At 45.4% G+C, this 12,695-nt stretch overlaps 1 long non-coding RNA gene across 1 annotated transcript; it reads left to right on the plus strand.

Annotated features, from left to right (window-relative positions):
* The first annotated feature begins 5,933 nt into the window (after positions 1-5,933).
* On the plus strand, positions 5,934-10,573 carry LOC141573103 (uncharacterized). Its single transcript, XR_012498664.2, has 2 exons — positions 5,934-7,315; positions 8,630-10,573. It is a non-coding gene; the product is annotated as an uncharacterized LOC141573103 (long non-coding RNA).
* The last annotated feature ends 2,122 nt before the right edge of the window (positions 10,574-12,695 follow it).

A 12,695-nucleotide genomic window follows, 5' to 3' on the forward strand; every position in this document is an offset into this window, starting at 1 on the left:
AATAAAGATGGGAATTCCACAAGGTTAACGCTTACACTGACAGTGCAGAAGCAGTGCTGGCGACAACTCCTGGCGCCGTCACAAGAATAAAATACATGCGATGGGGATCCAAACAGCTCAAGGACTAGAACCCAGCACAGCCAGAAGTTTACTTTGTGTTACTAGGGTGTTGCGTGCTGTAGTGTTACTTCAGTGTTACTTCCTGTAGCATGCTTCTGATGCACAGGCCACACCAAGTGTTACGTGTTTTGAATTCTGCCGCCGGGTGGTAGGGTTTTGTTGTTATTATTGTTATTTGTTTATTTTACTCTAGAAGCCCCGTTACTGTTCTCTTTGGTCCAATGTGTTCTGAAACATCACAAGAATGTAGCTCATTTGAGCCTCGGTCCTTTCACTGTGCTGGGTACTCCACCCTGCAGATCTTCTCCTGTCAGTCTAGGAAATTACCCTCATGTCTCTTCTACAGGAAGACCTGTTCTGACTTTGATATGCATCCAGCCTGCGATGGCATTATAAATTCTTTCCTTAGGGAATTAGCCTGAGGTTGCCAAGTCAACTAGCTCTCCAGTTCACTTCCAGAAAACACTGCACACACGTAGGCATAAAGCTGGGTCCCCCACAGGGCCACCTCGCCCCACCCCACCTTCATGGGTCTGCACGCGCTGCCCTCCCACCCCTCTCGACGCACACCCAACCCTTTCCTTCCTTCCACTTCTCTTTCACTTGTGCTCTCCTTTCCACGTCGCTGACATGACGTGTGGACCTTTACTCCTCAACAGTCTTTGTATTTTAGGTCTTTTTGTGACACACAGATGCTCACCTGTTACTTTGGTCTTCCAAAATGATACAGTACTGTCCTCTGCATCCAGAATATTGTCTATGGTGTTTGAACCCCTCTAGAAAGTAGCCCCCGGCTGGTCTTTAGATTTGCGTGACAATGTCCACCGTCACCACCACCGCCTCTTACGCCAATCCCTGCACAGCCCGCAGGCTCCCATCTGCCTGGGATGGCCTTTATCCGCACCGGTCCTGTAGGACTAACTCACACTTCACCTCCTCTATGAAGTTTTCACAGGCGCAAACACCCTCCTCCCCAGCCAAACTAGCCTCTCCCAGCCACACCCCCACTGAGTTCTGCATGTGTCACTCTTACTTTCAGGCCTCCTGTCACTATCTCTTGCTACGTTGTGAGCTTTTGCAGGCAACAAACTGTTTACCTGGCTGCCAGCGCAATGGTCTGTACCTACATAATATTTGTCATGGACTCTGACACAGTGGGGAGAGGGATTGTTCTGTGAATGGAACCTCCTTGGGTAAAAAAGTCAAGAAGCTCCAGAGAAGCAGAATCCTGCATTTTGTTTATAATGAAGGTGTGATTGTATTTTGGGTTTGCTGAGACGTTGCATCTCTGGGAGAGGAAAAGCTAGAATAGCAAGAGCCTCTTTACTCTGGTTTTACCATCACATGTGCTTGCAGAGCACGTGATCCACGGTTAAGGTTAAGGGCGGAGGATCAGGAAAAGGGATCTCTCCACGTATGTCCCACTAAGTTAAAGGAGCGTACAGATTGTAAAACGAGGAAGCCGCCCTCACTATCCAAGAACCTGGCTGTTGTTTCCCGAGATGATTTCAAATGATTTAAGCCTCGGAACTGGAGGGCTGGCATATAGTCAGTCTCCCAACCCCATTCCCACCCCTGCAGGCGGGAGACTTTGACCTGGGCTCTGGGCCATGTCTGAAGGGCTGGGTCCGAGGATGAGGAGGCACAGCACTTTCGATGCTCATTTTCTTTGTCTAAGTTGGATTGGCAGTAAGTAGAAGACCCAGCAACCACCTCCTCTCTAAATGAGAGCATTGTATCAGCTTCCCAAAAAGCAGGAATATGGGAGAGAACTGACTGCTTCTCCCTCTACTAACGCCATGCCTTCGTCTGTCTCCTTTGCTGGCAAGGGAAATCTCAGAGTTCAGCTATTTTACAGGAGACCAGGGCCATGTAAGTGTGAGACACAATGAAAGGTTTGAGTATTTAGAGAGAAAGACATTAGGGGTTTAAATCTAACCTCTGCTACCAGTATTCCAATATCTTTTTTTTTTTTTTTTTTTTTTTACCAAACTAGTTGAATATTTTAAGAATCAAATTATCAATTATTTTATTTATTTTCTTTGATATGAAAAAATCATGGAACTCTTAAAAGAGAAAGTAAAAATCTAAATAGGCTTCAACTGGTAGAATTTTAGGTGTTTTTCTGATTATAAAAATAATGCATGCAGAAAAAAATTTGGAAATTTTTAAAAATTTAAATAAACATTTTAATCATCCACCCGTGGCCCCTTTCTTGGATTGCACCTGCCATCATCCACCTCTTGATCCAAGATGGTTGTTCTAATTCTAGTCATAACATTCACATTCCAGGCAAACGGGAGACAAAGGCAGGAAAGGGCTGTGCCTCTTGCTCTTGAGAACATTTCTCAGAAGTCATGACCACGCCTCACTCACATTCTAGTGGTGGGACACCTCGCTGTGATGGGGGTGCTGGGAAATGCAGTCTATTCTGGGTGGCCATGTGCCCAGCTAAGAATCCTGTTTGTTTATTGCAGAAAACTGGGAGAACAGACATTGGATACTGCCAGCCGCCTTTGGTACATGGAATAAACTCCACGGAGAAGCCTTGTGAGATCAGCAAGGGGATGACTGTGAAGGTACAAGGGGAAGACTGTTCTACCTAAGAAAAGAGATGGTACAGGGAGGGCTAGGAAGACGGGGGTGAAGCCAGCCTACCCAGAGAGGCCCAGACACATGGACTCTAAGTGGGAAGAGGAGGCTGCTGAGTCCAGGAAAGAGTTCAGGGATAGAGGGAAAAAATGCAGAGGATTTGGTAACGAGAGGTTTGCAGTGTAAACCCCCTATACCGAAGTCCTTACAAAATCATCCATGAGTCTCCTCCGTGTCTTGTTGATGTGGTGGAGAGCTGGACCTGTTTGAGGGAAGAACTGGAATTGCTGGAATCTGCTTTTTGGGAGTGCGTCAGAGGGTCCTGAGGCATAGCTGCTGGAGTTTGTATGTTTCCTGCAGGTGGTAATTGACACGAGCAGGGACCATTCATTCCTTCCAGGCCGGGTCACAGGGTATGAAATAGGGGTATGGAGATTGTCTGCAGCCCACAATGACCACGTGTGTGTTGGGGGATTCTTTCTGGTTGGGCATGGAGTTTCCAGGCTCGGAGTGAGTGCAGCCGCATGACCCAGAGCAGCCAAGGGACATCACGGAAGATAAGGATTGAAAAGCATCTACCGAATAATGTTATTAAAGTGGGCAACTGGGCAAGAGCACTGTAGAATTGGCTCGTGGAACGTTGACAGTTCAGACCAGTAGGCAGGGAGGTAGTGCCTAGCGGTTTGACACCATGGAAGGAATTTAAATTTCAGAATCACTAGACTTGCCTCGAAGCTGGTTCTCCCAGTCACTTGCTCTGTGAGTGATCTTGGATAAATGGCTTTGCTGAACCTCAGTCTCCTCCTCAACAAAATGGGCATAATACCACCTTCCTTGAAGGTAACTGTGAGGATGAGATAAGATGGCACAGAACAAACATTGGTATCGTCCCTTCTCCTTTCCACCTGGCTTCTTCAGGTTTCATTTCACATGCTCACAATGTCATCGTATGGTGACTTTGTTGGTAATTTCAGCGGAGAAGATGTTGTCTTTAGCCTCAGGTTCAGCGATGTGCTAAAGTGATTTCAAGTGCAAATTCCTGTCCCAGTGATAACAGCTCTCCGGCTCCAAAGAGGGGGAGCCCTGCCGGTCTCTGGCAATGCTGCTCCTCACGTCCTCTCCTGCTCCCTCCTCTGCTACACTGTGCCTCCTGCCAGCACCTGTGTGGGCTCCTCTGCTGCCTTCTCCTCTAGCTCCTCTGTCCCCTCTTGGGCCCTAATGGGGAACTTATCTCAATTGTCAACTCGTATCCATCTAGGCTTCTCCTTTTACACTTCAGAGATTTCATCCACACTTATGGCTTCATGTATAACTTCCACGTGGAAAATATCCAAATTTATATCTCTAGCCCTTCTCTTTCCCTGGAAATCCACACGCACATCTACTGCACATATAGATCGAATGTAACTACCCCTCTTACCCCTAAAAAGGACGAAGGAACAGCAACAACAACGACTCTGCAGTTACCAGCGCCAAGTCTAGTCGTTCTGCGCTTGCTGCTTCCACGTTTGTTGGGGTCGTAATCTCACTCACATCCTTTCTAACCTGTGGTAAGAAGAGGAGAGGAAGGGAGGGAAGGGGAGGGGAGTAGGGGGTAAATAGAAGGAAAGTGGAAAGGGTGGGTAGAGGGAGCTGGGTGAGAAAGGAAGGAAGGTAACTTTCAGGAGAGCCCACTTTGGGGCTGGCGCCTCCTGAGGCCGTTCCTAACACCCCAGCTGACTTGGAAACCTTGGCTTGGCCGACAGCGCCACCTTCAGGCTCAGCCCCTAGTCCCAAAACCGAGTGTGAACGGAAAGTGCTGAGCCCTGTAAATCGCTCCTCCCACCTACTCCCACGGGTACACACACACACACACACACACACACACACACACACACACCACACCCCCGCCGCCGCCCCCGCACACTCAGAGTCCCGGGGCCGGCCAATCACTCAGGCAGTGACCACAGCCCTCCTGAGTCAAGGACCGACTGTGGCCAGCAGCTTGCCCACGTTCAAGGCCCCCCCCCAGGCCTCTGCTTTCCTCCTGACTCCAGGCCCATGTTCCAGCAATCTGTCAAACATCCCAGGGGACTGGCCAACCTACTTGCCAAGGGCCCTCCCTCAGCAGGAGATAAGTCCTGTTCGCCTCTGTTTGTTATGCATCAGGGACTATGCTGACTTTCAAACGGTGTCTCATTTAATTCCTACGACAGCCCCTCGAGGTGGTCTTACAAGTGGCTAGAATGTGCCGAGCAGGGTTTCACCCCGTTCCACCCACCGCACTGCCCAGGGAACAATGCACTGGGAAAGACACGGATTTGTTTCAATGTGATAATGTTAGAGTTGGTGACTTGTTCTAAAAGAAGGAATCAGTCCAATTTTTTTTTTCTGCGCCTATATGACACAGGGACAGAGGTATTCAGTGACTTCCTTATGCTCAGCCAAACTGACGTTTCACGAAATCTGGTTTTCCAATGAGCTTCCCTTGTCACAGATGTATCTATCTTCACATTAGAGTACACGATGGCTCATGTCCTTTTAGAAAAGCCAACACTTTCAAATACTCAGTGTCTACTCTCACAATCTATGAATGCAAGATCCCCATATTATATTTTGTCAAATCTTAATGCACTCCTAATAATGCCTGCACGAGACACCCAACCAAGTTCTTGTCAACTCCAGCAGATTATTCGCGCCCTCTGCTGGTGGAGGGTGGTGTGTACAACATAAAAGAGCAAGGCCGTTGTTTAATGGAGGTTAACCTTCAGAAATGGCAGCCTTTCGGACGTGTTAGTACTAACTCAGACGTGAAGAGGCTGAATTCCAGCTCCAACTCTTCTGCTGATTGACTTACTGACATCGTATAAGGGATTTCCTCTCCCGGGCCTTAGTGGTCTGTTCCAGAATAAAGAGTTTGAGCCAGGGGGTCTACAGTGCTTCCTGGATAGCATGGAAATCAATCACACGCTCATGCTAAGGTTTGGCAACTAGACCCTTTCACAACCTGGTGCAGAAACACTAAAACTCCCACACCCCTCAGGTCAACAAAATATCACCGACTTTATATGAGACTGGAGAGAAAGCTGGACAAAGCACACAGAGCTGGCTGGAATTTCTGAGTCCGTGTGACCAGCATGCTCACAGTGTTTCCTGTGCTCTGCATCCTTGGAGGCAATGAGCCCCGAGACAGCGGCGCTCCCCACTCCCCCAAACCCCCACTCTCTAGCCCCCCCCACACACACACACACACATACCCAGGCTGTGGCTGTTCCATTTGCTGCTCTCTAATTTTTTTCACTTCCAAGTGCATGGGTTGTGCATTACCTAAAACATGAGACTTCCTGCTGGTGAGGGCCATTGACGAGCTGTCCTGAAGACCACGTTTTGGTTAGTTAGTCCCTGATGGGCACTGTGCCAGAGCCAGGCTCCTGCTCTGCTTCGGCCATGGACCCCTGGGTCCTGAGTCCCCATTTCCACATTGCTGAAAAAATAAGAGGTTTGTCCTAAGAACTGAATTAAATAAGGAACACAAAACTACTTTATGAGCCCTGAAGAATTAGGCATATAGACATGACCATTAGCAGACGAAGCTATCAACCACCTGGTTTATTGAGACGGTAAAGACTGAATCAAAGCAAACTGAAAAAGAAAATTCAGATTTATGCTAAAAAAAAAAAAAGAAAAAGAAATTAAGAAGTCTTAAATAACAATGGCAAGATGATGTCAGGGCATCATTTCCCAAAATAAAACTCCCTTGAGATGCTCCAAGGGAAAACACGATTGCACAGGCCAATGCATCATTCTCCTGGGGAATTTACCATGCCTGTCAGTAGGGAGGGCTACAATCAGGTCAGATCCTGACACCACATTTGTTTCTGAAAATGTTCTGTTTTCAGAGCTGTTTGGATTGAGAATTGCAGGTAAGCTTTTGTACACCTGTCTCAAAATCCATAAACAGTGTCCAGTCTGAGTAGCTCTGATGTCTGTGGTCTCCTCAGGAGAACTGATCTATCTAGTTTTAATTTACGTCGTTGTCAATAACTTAGTGGTAGTCAAAAATAATCCTACCCACCGAGGCTGGCTCAGGGCTAAATTGTGTCCTGTATATGAAGAGCTCATCATGTAACAAGGCCCGTGGGGAGTGAAGCGGTGTGGATACAGCTGGGCTTGGTTTTCAGTCATTTAGAGTCATGATGCATGATGGTTTACACAGAAAAATCCTAAGGAAACTACAAAACAACTGCTAGAACTAATAAAATACTGCAGGGTATATGGTTAATATACTAAAAATATCCATGTGAATTTAATATAGAGCAGTATACAACTGGAAAACGAAATTTAAAACATTCTACATTCCAGCTCGCAGGGGTTCCTCTGGCTCCAGGTCATAATTCTGCACCAGAACTGCCTAAGAAAGGGGATCCGGTTCACCCCCTCACAGCAATATTCTGCACCCTGAATTAGGACTGGTGAGCTGGCAAGGAGAAGGAACAAGAATCACAGGATGGGCTAGTCAAATTCAGGACTAACCTAGGACGGGCAGGATGCACAGAGGACGTGAGAACAGAGACACCATGAGAAAATGGGATCACCTGTCTCACCAGTGAACCCTGTCCAGAAGGTCAGCTTTATGTCTGTCACGTAACTTTTACTCATTACATCAGCTGAAGGAGGAGGGAGAAGGATGAATCGATCCAGCAGGCAGAATGAATGGGTTGAAATTTTAACTCCCTAAATTATCACCATTTGTTGTGTGTTGTTGTACAAATGGGGGTCATTTGTTTTCAGCTACACTTTGTTGTCCTAAAACACTGAACAGAGGATCAAAGGAACCACTGTTCCCAACTCAAGTCACGAAAACAGAGGGGTGGGTCCAGTGCTGGGAGCTCTGTGCTGTCCCTCTGACGTCTTCGTGATTCTGCGTTGGCACCACCATTGCCTTGGTTACTGCAGCTTTATTAGCTTTATACGAGTCTTGAAATTGGGCAGCATGAACCCTTCAATTTTGTTCTTTTTCTTTTTTTCAAGATGGCTTTGAATATTCTAGGTCCTTTGCATTTCCATGTAAATTTTAGAATCACCTTGTCAATTTCTATGAAAAGTCCTATTGAGATTATGATTGACACGGTAGTAAATTCCTATGTGGGGAGAATTGACATCTCAGTAATACTGAGTCTTCCAATCCATAAATGTGGTATGTCTTTCGATTTATTTAAGTCTTCTTTAAGTTCTCTCAGCACCATTTTGTGGTTTTCATTATAAAGGTCTTGTATAGTTTTGTTGGTTTATTGCAAAGTATTGTATGTTGCTGTTGTTATGATAAATGGGATTTTTTAAAATTGGGAGGTTATCACTTACATTGGGTACATTTTCACCTATTTGCCAAATAGTGTTACTATCAGTAAAGATATTGAAAAAATATTTGTCGTGCATTAAATAATGACCTGCATTAACTATTGCAAGATAACTTAAAAAAATAAGAAAAATATAAAGCAGTATATATTAAAATGTTCCTTTGCCATAATCAAATCCTTCACAATGAACGTAAGAGTAGGATAGAAAAGAGTAAGGAAGAAAACACCATCAAAGGGCAAAAGTTATCTGAAAATAATTCTTAAGGACGATGGGACTAAAATTGAGATTTTAAAGGTAACATTGAACAAAAGAAAAAGCATAACCCCTGCTCTTCTTCAAAGCCAATAAACAGGATATTCAGGTAACAGAAAGTAATATTCAAATGAGAAATTAGTGTTAGAAAGTCCTGGCGCGACCACTGGTCTCTCCAGAGACACTGCTTTACTCAAACTGGGTGGTCATGCTTCTGTAACAGCAACCACAAATCTGAGAGGTTTTCGGCAACAAAGGTTGTTTTTGCTTATGTTTCATGGCCATCGTGGACCAGCCACTCATCTGCTCTGTACCATCTTTCTCCTAGACTCTGGAGGGGATGCTGCACCCAGGACAGGAGACCACGCTGGCTCTTGAACCTTTTGCTTTGACTGACACCTGTCACTCACTCTCCATTGGCGAAAGTCAGTTACCTGGCCACATCTAAGTTGTGCCCAATGAGGTTTTCTTGTCCTTCCTGGGAGAGGCAGCAAATATATTGAGCAACAAACTGCCACAGATACATAGGGTAAGGCTGACTCATTGTTTGAAGTAAAATCTATTCTCTTAGGATGTATTCTATTTGGAAACAGTGCAAACAGGAGGGGCTATCAAAAGGCAGAGATGTCTGTAATATTTAAGCACAAGGAAACTCATCAAGGACAAGTAGTGCACTATTTTGTTTAAGCCTGCCGCTATTTTTTATCTGGAGCTGTAGAATCAGAGTAAATAATCCTACTTAACTAACACAAGAATTTCCCGGAAGTTTTCGCTCTCCCAAAGCAACGATATCCAGCCTCTGTGAAGGTAAGAGGTGACTTCAATAAGATAGGAGGTGCTTCTAAACAAGGTCATTTTTTCTCTTTTGTTTTAGTATTCCAACTGCAAATGACTAGAATGCTTTCTCAGGACAGTTCAGTGCTGTCTGTCCTGCTCCTTCACTGAGGTTCTGAGCTACGCCCAGTACTAATACTCAAGGGAAAATATGGAAATGCTGATTTTTTTTCTTCAGCACAGTTGAGTCAAGACATCAGAGGCAGCTATCAGGACCCAGAGAATAACTGGACCTCCAGGTCATATACTGCCTTCTCATGCGCTGGGAGGCCCAGTCACTCTTTCCCTCTCATAGTTTCCGTTCTGTGGAACGCAGGTCAGGGACAGGTTCACACCACGTGTGTCTGGCCCTAGGCTTCTATTCCAGAACTGTAGCCATTTAGGTACAAGCCTTTTTCAGACGAGGATTATTTCTTCTCATCTTGAATATGCTGCAAAAAACATGAAGGGGCACGCCATATTGTTTTTACTGGGCAGCAGCAGAATTTTCCTAAGAGAATGTGAATAGCCACTAAGATTGGTGGCTTCTCAATAGTCACATAAATGAAGGTCCCAAATTCCACTTTATTTCACTTTTAGAAAGGAATGTGTTGGTGTGGAAAGCATGTTTACACCGTGGAAGGAATCCACTTTGGATCAGAATAAAAGAACTGGAGGAAAATAACTGAGGGAAATGAAGCTTGTTTTTACCTGAAGGATTTTCACTATGATTTTATTTTTCATGTTAGCCCGTTGTGTAACCCTGTGAAAATTATTTTACCGCTGTGGGCCTTAGTTTCTTTATCTGGGAAAGTAGGAAGCAGGACAAGATAGAAAAAGTCAGAAGACTGGTTTCCAATCCCAGTTCTGCCATTGATCACATAAGTGCTCGTGGGCACATCCCTGTGCATCTCTGATGGGACTGTCATCGTCAGTCATACAAATACTGGTGACTTCTCATGTTTGATAAAATGAGAAAATAAATGTTACAGTCCTTCAATAATTGAAAAGTAATGTACAAATGGTAAGTGAGTTTAATCTTATTCTCCAAAGTCCTACCCAGATGGAATTCATTCATTCATTCATTCACTCATTTGTGAATGTTTTGAATGCCTACTATGTGTCCTGCACAGTGTGAGGCCGTGATGCGGTGATAACTGATACAAACACAATCCCTGCCCTCATGGTGCTGTGGGCTCATGGAGGAGAAACACAATTAAACAAGCACACAAATATTTTTGTGATCCTGTAACACCTCTTTCCTTCCCCACCAATTCTAACATGCTGCCGTCTCCCCAGTGCTGCGTGTTGTGGGAGGAAGGGAGTGAGGGAGGCCTCACTCCCAGCCCTTCAACTGTCCCTCTCTTCCACCTTCACAGCAGGGGGGCAGGAGTCTTTTGTCACTGACATTGTGTGGAAGTTCCAGCTTACTTTGATAATAAAACGCACATGGACTTTGGTCAGTTTTGTTATTGTTTGTTATTCTCTTGAGACAGCACACCTCTTAGGGTCTGCACCCTACCCGGGATCCCCATGCATTTCCCTCTCTACCACTATCTCCAGCTTAGCCCACAGTTTCTCACCTCTATTAGGAGAGTGTCTCTTTGTTGCAAATTACCAGTGCTCAAAAATCCTAACTCAGCTCAGTCCTCCCTCACAAAAAATGCCTACAGGCCCCAGCTTTCTTTGAGAGAGGTCCATGTTGAATGGGCCATGTTGAATTTTGAGTTCAGAACCTTTCTGTTATTGAGAGGTTCATGTCTTCTCAGCTCATTGGAACACTTCAGTGTATTTAGGCCTCTGGTTTCTCATGTGTTTCAAGGAAAATGAGAAATAGTAGTGCTCCCAAAACAGACTAAACTTAGGCGACCATTAGACTGTGACTTCTGTGGTATTTCCTTCATCTACTAACTTTGGCTTCATTTGTTCTTTTCGCAGTTTCTTCAAGTGTAAAGTTCGGTTGTTTATCTGAGATCTTTTTTTCCTTATTGTAGGCATGTATCACTATGAGCTTCCCCCTTAGAAACTCTTTTGCTGCCTCCCCAAAGTTTTGGTATGTTTCCATTTCATTTGTCTCAAGCTATTTTTATGTCTTTTTTATTTCTTCTTTGACCCCCTAATGTGTAGCCAATGTAAATCCTTTCCAAAAACCACTTCCATCTTTCTTCCCCAAACTTATGGTACAAAACAGCCCCATCAGCTCCAGGAGGGTGGACAGGCTCGCCTGTTCCCCCTTGCCCTGCAGGACTTGGTCCTTTTTCTGGCTAGTAGTTAGCCCAATAAACCCTTCCTTTCACAAACACTTTCAGCCGTGGTTTTTTAACACACCCATTGCAGGTGAGCGTCAGTAGTTAAGATCGAATTTCCTAGTACATGGTGAAGGCATGAATATTGGGGAACAGTGAGAAAATTTCCCTCACTGAGGGTGGAAGATGGACCCAGGACGGGGAATGAAGCAGGAAAGTAGGGTGGGCCCTCACAGATGTCCCCCTAACAGGCATCTTGTTATCAGTTCTGTTTCCTTAACGCTGAGGATATTAGGTTGAGTGGCTCCTTTACCATTATTTTCTCCTACACTCTTAATTCCCATGGCCATCGTCTCAGTAAGGGGTGTTTTACTTGTACAGCCTTACGCAGCTGGGGGAGACAGTAAGACAGGCGGTAGTGGGAAGCCAAGCCTCGGGGGCAGGATTGATTGTGGGGACAGAGTCCCAGAGAGCAGTTTCCAGGCCCTCGGCCTCACGTGGAAAGGTGCTCACTCGGGTAGTAAATGGCTATCAACTGTGATTGGATGGCCATCCGCTGTGGCTAGTTGGCCGTCAGCTGTAACCAGTGAGCCATGGGCCACTAATACAACTGCCGTGGCTAAGCCAGCAAGCACGGATTGCGGATTACAGAGGCATGGGTTACACTTAGCACTGGGGATTGCAGTTAGGAAGTCGGGTTGGTTGGCAGGCAGAGAAGTGGAGAGCAGATTGCGGAACGTGTGGATCCTACTTCCTGGGTCTCCCCTGGCCGCTAGAGAGACTGGGGTGCAGGAAGACCCCTTGTTGGGGTACTGGTGGATGTTTGCTTCCTGTGTCTCCAACCCAGCCACCAGCGAGACTAGAGTGATATGACTCCCCTATTTATGGCTCCATGGGTGTTCCTTTTTGGCCTCACCATGTCCTGCGTTATGTGGGGAGCAGGACCAGAGACCCCGCATGACACCCTGCATGACATTGATCCTTTCCCAAGCTTGGTACTGTTTTGGTACCATGTCACTTTTTATATTAACGTATTCTTTGCTTGATGTCAGCAAGCATTCATATTACGTTATGCTGTAATCCTTACCTTTCTCACCCACTAATTTGGAACCCCAAGGGCAGAAACTATCTTTTTAATCTCTCTTTTGTCAGCACGCAGTACCATATGGCATTCAATCAAGGTTTAAATGGAAAAAAACCTGAAATAAAATATTTTCAAGGAGAAATCATTCCATCTACTTGGTTCCAGATAATTAAAGAAACAAAAACAAAGAGAACTGATACAGACTGTTAAGTTAGTCATATTGTTTATACAAAATGCAGAGAGATATTTGC

This window comes from Rhinolophus sinicus, chromosome 4, assembly GCF_057876585.1.
Source record: "Rhinolophus sinicus isolate RSI-liver-muscle chromosome 4, RSI-T2T, whole genome shotgun sequence".
In the NCBI taxonomy this organism is placed as follows: domain Eukaryota; kingdom Metazoa; phylum Chordata; class Mammalia; order Chiroptera; family Rhinolophidae; genus Rhinolophus; species Rhinolophus sinicus.